We start from the raw sequence: 7,959 nt of genomic DNA, 5'->3' as shown, positions 1-7,959 counted from the left end.
CCTCCCGTGCTTCTGACTGTACCCAGTGCTTGTATAGACAAACAAACAAACAAACAAATAAAAGCATGCCTCTATAAAAAAAAAAAGAAAAGCTATTTGTGGGGCCCTGGCTCGGGGGCTGCATGTCCGGACAGGCCGGGTGCCCTGCTCCTCATCAAGGCGAACACGGGGGGACTCAGGGCGCCCGCATCAGGCCACCTGCTGCCAGGACAGCTGGCTCTGGGCTCCCAGGTAGCCCGTGGTCCTTTCAGCTTTGCGGCTCATGTGTGGAGAGCCTCGGGGTACTCGGGGCCAACACGGCCCCAGCCTCACTCATCCCAGTCGCCCCACGCTCAGACCTTTCCCGGCAGCTGCAGGAGCATCCAGGGCTGCACAGCAGGCGGGTCGGGGGCCTGGTGGCCACTGTGGCACCTCCACCCCCTGGCCCACCGGCCTGGCCCTTCTCCCTTGGGTGCCCCAACCTGCATGGCTCAAACGTCAGCATGGGGCAGTTTTCACTCCTTCCCGAGCTTCCCTGGTCACCCCTTCCTCGGCCCTGGGAGTGGGCGGGGAGAGGACTGAAGTCGCTCGCAAGGGACATGGGTCGGGCTGCAGGGGCAGCTGAGTAGTGGGGTTTTGATGCCCTGTGAGCCCCTGACGACTCTGCCTGAGCCCTGCCCACCCGCTGCCCAGGGTGCATGCGGCTGAGGCTCCACACGGTCTGCTCCAGGCAGAAGGGCTCGACGGCCTGGGCCAGGCTGGGTCCCAAATCTCAAAGCAGCGGGCACGGGCTCTCAGGCCTGGTCCCGCTCTAAGGCGCTGCGTCTCCAGCACCAGCTTGTGCCGGGTTTTCGAGCAGCCTCCCTCCTGGCATCCGACTTCTAATCAGGGCTCACCCCCTGCCCGGGGTGGAGCGAGGGCTGAGACTCGGATCTCTCTGTTGCCTGGAAGCAGGCACGGGAAGCTCAAAGTCCTCTGCAGGAAAGCAGAGACCCAGCCTGAAGCCACCGCCTCTCGGTCGGGGCCTTGTCTGTCCCCATTACAGGCCCAAATTGACTGCAGCCACCAAGGGAAGCCGGGCTAATCAGCAGCCAAACATCTTGGCATTGTTCTCCCTCGCCCTCCCTCTCCGCCCACTTACACACGCGCACACGCACGCACACCCCCGACAGGGAAACAAGACAGCGCAGCCTTCCCGGCCCCCCTTCCAGCGTCCATGACTCACTGCAACCCCCCACATGCCTGTGCCCGGGGCTGGCACCCCCACCCTGGCCCAGAGACCCCGCCAGCCAGCCCCATTATGGAACGTTTTGGTTCTAGGTCCCAGTCACCTGCTCAGCCTCAAAATCGAACTCAGAGTCCAGCCACGAAGGAGAAAGCTCAGTGGGAAAATGGGTTGTTCTGGAAGGAGGGAGGAGGGTGCTGGAGGGCACAGGAGCTCACGGCTGAGGAGGCTGGGGGGTCTCTGCGTGCTCCTCCAAGCCAAGAAGCCTGCAGAGAAAAGCAGCCCTTCCCACTCCCCTGGGAGTAGAGCCAGGGTTTTGGGGTGCTCCCGAGCTGGCCTTTAGGCAGAAGTTGGTGGGCTCCCTGTGTCACGTATGAGGATGCTCTGGGCAGGCGGCCAGTGGAGTCAGGCTGCACCCCAATCTTGTTCTCATGGCTATGAGAATGTGGATTCTCAGCAGGTGGGGCCCCCCCTTTCTGTGCACTCAGTGTCAGGAGCTCAGAGAGACTGACTCAGCTTCCTCTCCTCCAGCGCAGCCTGTCGCCAAGGCACCTCCAGCCCCAGGGGCCTGGCCTCGCCCCAGCCTCCAGCCCTCAGGGACCCGGGTGTGCCTCCGCTCTCCTCCCTGCGCTGCACTCCTGAGAAGGCGGACCTCGGGTTCACTTACACCGTGTCCTGGAATCAGGGGGCAGGAGGGGGCTGTGAGGGGGTCTGCACGGGGCCTGACCAGGAAGCTTCAAGGCAGCGGCAGGCCCGAGGGGCTCAGGCCGCCTGGGCCCCCAGCACGCCGGCCTCTTCCTCTCTCACTGTCTCCAGCAAACCCTGCACGGGTCTCACGCAGCGCAGTCTGCAGCCCCTGGTGCTGAGCCGGTGCCAGGGACAGCTCGGCCCCCACAGCACGTGTGAGGACGTTTCGGGAACAATGACAGCCCCTTCGCCAGAGCGAGTCTGCAGCCAGCAGTTCATCTGATCTAATAATAGTGTTAATCTAATCTAATTTCCCTCCTGCCGCACGCGGGAACTACGGGGGGCGGTGGGGGGGTTGCCGGAGAACCGAGAGAGAAGCAAGTGTCCAGGGCCCGGCAGGCTGACCGGGAAGGACTAGGGCCGGGGCCGGGAGCCCGCTCTGTGCTCCCCGGGCCGGGGGTGGGAGCCCCGGGCCGGGGAGCATGTGCAGGGCGCGGGGTGGCCACGAGGAGAAGGCGGGCTGAGGGCGGAGAGTCAGTGGCCGGGGAGGAAGGGTGACAGGGCGGGTGGATGGGGAAAGGAGAGAGGGAGGGAAAGAGGGGGGCACGGGGGCAAGAAGGGGGGCCCCGGGGCCTCCCCGGTGGTGCAGCGGTTGAGCGCTGGGTTGCGAAGCTGCCCGCGGCCTCTGCAGCGCCGGTTCGATTCCCAGCTGCTCCCCGGCCACCGGAGGAGGGTCCCACATGGCGCGCAGACCTCTCCTGCCGCCCGCTGCTCCCCTCAGCAGTGTCCTTCGGTCCTTCTGCCTGCTCTGCTCCCCGCTCTGGCTCTGGTGAATTCTCTCACCCTCCCGCGCTTCTGACTGTACCCAGTGCTTGTATAAACAAACAAACAAACAAACAAATAAATAAATAAACATGCCTCTATTAAAAAAAAAAAAAGAAGAAGGGGGGCCCCAAAGGCCAGCCCAGCTCATTCTTTGCAGCTGTCGGGGTGTCGGGGTGGGGGAAGGCAAGGGGGGAGTGTGGGGACCCACTCAGACCCCGAGAAGTGGCGTAAAGATGATTTTATTTTAAACGAACATTTGAGATTCAGCAGGTGCAGAGACACCTTCGGGGACCGCCCGCCTCTGACCACAGGCAGCCCCCCGGGTGTGAGGCTGCACCGCACCCCCTCCCTGGGAACCCCGGGCCCGCACAAACGTTCACAGCCGCCTCGTCTCCTGCTTCCCAACAAGCCACTCGTCTTTCACGAACTTGGGACAGAAACCGGGGTCTCTGCTGGAGCCGACGGGACCCCCTCCTGTGACCTGCCCGTGAGCTTCGCGGGCCCAAGCGCGCACCCCAGCCCCGGAGGACAGTGTTCCCCCCAAGGTGTGGGGTGCTGCCTGAGCGCTGTCTCCAAAGGGCCCGGAGAAGCACCGCTGGGCAGACAGTCCTTGGCCGAAGGGCTTCCCAGACGCCCCGAGGCCGCGGCCACCGTGGCCTTGCGTGGGAGGGACATTGGCACTGCCAAGATCATCTTCAATTTGGAAAATGGGAACAGGCAGGCCATGCATCATGTGAAGAGCTCCAGTCGGGAACCCGTGATGCAAGCACGCGGGCTCCAGGGGCCCCACCCCTCCCCCATCCTGTCCTGGCCCGTCCGCGCCTCCCCCGTGACGGTCTGCCCGGCTGTGGGGGGCCAGGCTCCCGGCTGTGGCCCTCTCCCCATGAAAACCGGCCCGAGCCTATCTTGGTCCCCGAGCCCATGGGGCGACAGGGTGGGGGTTCCCAACTCCCCTTTTGCCTCCACTTCCCCTGTGAGCAGAACAGGGGGCAACAAACACGCAGGCAGGAAGACACAGGTGTGTGTACAGACACGCAACATGCACGCAGAGATACACACATGCACACACTCACACGGGCGTGCATGCAGACACACAAGCAGAGACACATGCACACAGACACGCACAGACACATCACACACAGCACCGACACACGACACGCACGTGTACACACACGCACACACACAGAGCACCGAGTCAGGCTGCAGCCCGGCGCCCGAGGAAGGGTCAGCGTCCTCCAGGAGCCGGTCTGCAGGTAATCAGGAAGCTGCGGGGGGGGGCCTGGGCTTGCAGGACAGCAGGGTCGGGGGGGGGGCACCCCTACCCTGGGGCACCAGTCCCAGCTGCTATAGTCTCTCCAGAGCACGCCGCCCCAGCTCCTGCTTTCACGGCCCCCCTCCCCGGCTCTGCAAGGCCTGGTTAATTTAGAGGAGTCATTTTAATCAATTAGATGAAGTGTAAAATAACTGCTCTGCTCTGCTCGGCAAATGGGGCTTGTCGTCTTTAAGGCTTTATTGAAAAGGCATTAAGATGGAATTGTGTGTTCCTGGCAGGTGGGCAGCGAGAGCCACGGCGGCTGGGAGGTTGGGGCTGGGAGAGAGTCTGCCTCGGACTGCGCCCACCATCCTCGTGACCCCATGACCATCCTGCAAACTGCCCTGCCCCTCCCCGGCCCCAGCCTTTGCACTTCCATACAAGGGGCTCACATCTGCCCCCCGCACCCCTAGAGACACGGTGAGCCGCCAGTGCAGACCCCACCCAACGCCTACTGGAGTAGTCAACGCAGCCTTTGCAGGCCCCTTGGGGAAGCGTCCTCCCGTCACGTCTTCAGCTGTCCCCCCCAGCTGTCCCGGGGAGGGCACATGGGCAGACCCGTTCACAACCACCTTCGCAGTCTCCACGGCTCCCTCCCGGCATCCAAAATAGGGGTGGAGTCACACAGGGGGCCCCTGCGTCGTGGGGTGTCCACACTGTTCTTCCCACAGAGCGCCCGGGTCCCCCTCATTGGGAGGTCCCACCTTTGGTGCTCAGCCCTGCTCCTGGCTGGAAATTTCACCCCATAGGATTCTGGGACCACATCCCCCCGGAAAACATGGACAGGGCACCCCCTGGTGTCCTATCAGGGAAAGATGACAGTGTAGTGGGCTGCCCAGCTGCGTGGACAGACAGGACGCTTCCCCTCCGGGCCACACGCCACTCCTAAGAGCACCCGGGCTCCTCACAGCAGAGCTGGGGGGCTCCCAGGGCCTGCTACTCTGGCCACCCCGCGCCTGTCACCTAAGGCATGACACGGGCCAGGGCACGACTCAGAACAGTCAACAGCTCCATGGCGGTCAGAGCATCAGCCAGGGGAGGCCAGCCTTGCCGGGGAGGCGGGTGCCGCCGACCCTGCGCCCGGTCTCTCATCTCGGCACCAGGGAATGGTTTACCCCCCTTACCTGTGACAAGGTGGATTTATAGGAGGCCCGGGCCGTGGCTCCGAGTATCTCCTGCGACCCCCAGCGTGCTCTGTGGCAACGCCACTGCCTCTCTGTACATCTGCTCCTGGGCTTCCCTGGAAAAGCGGAGGAAACAGTTCAAACTCTACGTAGAAACACTGTCCAAACAGACACACATGCATGCATGCGGCGTGGACACATCCATGGATGATTGCGCATGTGAACACGCATGCACATGTGCACACATGCTCTGGGGAGGGGGAGAGGACTTACACAGGCCGTGTCCTGATCTACAGCAACTGCAGACTTCCCCGCTGCCGGCGGCGAGCCACTCAGCGCCATCCTGTATTTTGCCACAAAATGGACTCAGTGAGGGCCTCCCCTGGTGGCGCAGCGGTTGAGCGCTGGGCTGTGAAGCCGCCCGCAGCCTCTGCAGCGCCGGTTCGATCCCCGGCCACCGGCGAGGGTCCCACATGGCGTGCAGACCTCTCTTGCCGCGCCCGCTGCTCCCCTCAGCAGTGTATTTGTTGGTCTGCCTGTTCTGCTCCCCGCTCTGGCTCTGGTGAATTCTCTCACCCTCCCGCGTTTCTGACTGTACCCAGTGCTTGTATAAAAAATAAATCTTTAAAAAAAAATATGTACTCGGTGAGGCTCAGAACCATTCCTAATGCCACCAAGCCAAGACGCAAAGCTGAGATCTGAACTTCTGCCTCTGCCTGGGAAGCCGAGGGAGCCACTGGCATTAGAAGTGGGGAGCCTGGAGGGTCAGAGGGCCAGGGTCTACACTGGGTCAAGGGAGCTCTCCGAGCCCTTCCAGCACCTTCTGGCACCATCTGCTCTGAACCCTGCAGCTCCCACCTGCCGTTCCCATGAAGAATGGGCTCCATCTGCTCCTCTTGCACAGCGCTTACTCGCTTGCTTCCTTCGCACTCTTAGGGAAACCAAGACCCTTGGGCGGGACCCTGGCCCAAGGTCACCAGCCAGCCCAGGAGCCGAGCTGAGCACTTCCAGGCGGTCCCGCCCAGGCCCAGCCTCTGCTGGAGGCTCACGCAGACCCCAGGCTCACCAACAGAAGCCCCTTTTTTCCTGTTTCTTCTCCCAACACTGTGCCCTTTGGCTGCCTGGGAAACAGGCTGACATCCACCGTGATTAGCTGGCTTCCCCTCCACGAGGCCCAGAGCTAATTGTCCTGATTTCCTTCCAAGAACGTCTCTCTGAATAGCCTTCGCAGGCACAATTAGGCAGGTTCGGCCTGGCTTTCACACTTCACTTCTGAAAAAATCAAATCAGTGAGGAGGAAGCAGCAGAGCCTCTCGGAAGTTCTCTGAGAGCTCCTTTGTGTGGGGAACAAAGCAGCACATAATTACCTGCTTAGCTGATGAGCTTCTGCCCTGGGCGACCCCCCCCCCCCCCCTTGCAGGGGAGCCCTCCTGCTGCCTCCCCCCAAGACCCCAACCCCCCTTCCTAGGCGGCCACTTCAAGAGAGCCACTGGGGCCCCACTCACCTGTCTCCTGGGATATGCTGGGGAGGACACACCCTTCCCCACCAGGCCTGCACCCACAGGCCAGCAGCCCACGAGTCACCCCCAAAGAGCCCCAACTCGGCCTGGAGATTCCGGGGGGCAAGTGCAGTCGCCTCATTGTGAAGATGGAGCAACGCAGCACAGGGGAGATTCAGCTCCAGCCCCACCTGGAATGCAGGTGTCCAGGCAGGTGCTCTGGCCTCCAAGCGGCCGGGCGCGGGGAAGATGGCGTCCTCTCGGCCAGAAAAACGCGGCCAACTAAAGGGAACCATTCTCCCCCTGAACTGGTCGTGCACCAAAGTGTGCACAGGCCGAGGAAACAGTGGCCAGTACTCTTCCGGGACAGAGAGGGGTCCTCCATCTCCATGTGGAGAAACCGAGGCCACAAGGAACCAGGGGAACTCACGGTCCAGAAACGGCAGAGCTCACCCCTCGAAACACCCACGCTCGCTATCCGAATCCTGGGCATGCTCACCCCGCACATCAGTGACCCCACTCCCAACACCGTGTCTGCAGTCCTAGCACAACAGCACCAAGGACTCAGGGAGCCCACGTCACTGACAGGCCCGCTCCAGAACATTCTAGGAACCAACAACTTTGTGGCCCAGCAGATCAAGAGCTGGGCCCAAGGGAGGTTCCCCTGATCGTGCCCAGCTCCTCCTCTCCAAGGCTGAGCACCCAGCAAGCCCCTCACCCCAGCACCTCTGTCCCTCATCTGTACAGGGGAGACAAGGCTGCCACCTGGCAAGCTGGCCGGCGGGTCCCCCACATGTCTGTAGGGGAATACCCCCCCTCACCTCCAGCAGCCAGCAGAGGCGGAGCTTCCTGCATGAAGCCTGGGTAATCCCCCACACGCCCACCCCCACCTCAGTCCTCCGTGGGCATCTTCCTGGTGCTTTGGAAAGCACCCGCCAAGCCCTGCCCGGACCCAGGCAGCAGCCGGCAGGCTGCAGGCCGCTGCAGAGCAGAACCTGGGAGGGGGGCCGAGCGGGGTGGGCCTCGGTCTCCTGCGGCTGGAGACAGAAACAGACGCTGGGCAAACGCTCCCAGCCAGGGGCATCTCCAAAAGAAACAGGAATTGGGTGTGCGTGCATGAGACTGCAGGGCAGGGGTCAAGCGGGACTGAATGGCTGACGTGGCCTCCGGCGCCCTTGCCGGGGTGACCGTCATTCAGCGTCCGCACCCGAGCCCGCTACGCTGGCCACAGCCCGGCAGCCGCACAGGCCCTGGGACCCCGGGGGGAGCGCCCGTCAACATGGCGCCACAGGCCCCTTTGAAAATGCC

The sequence above is a fragment of the Talpa europaea genome (assembly GCF_964194135.1).
Source record: "Talpa europaea genome assembly, chromosome: 6".
Lineage (NCBI taxonomy): Eukaryota > Metazoa > Chordata > Mammalia > Eulipotyphla > Talpidae > Talpa > Talpa europaea.
Note: the sequence above shows the minus strand (reverse complement) of the source record.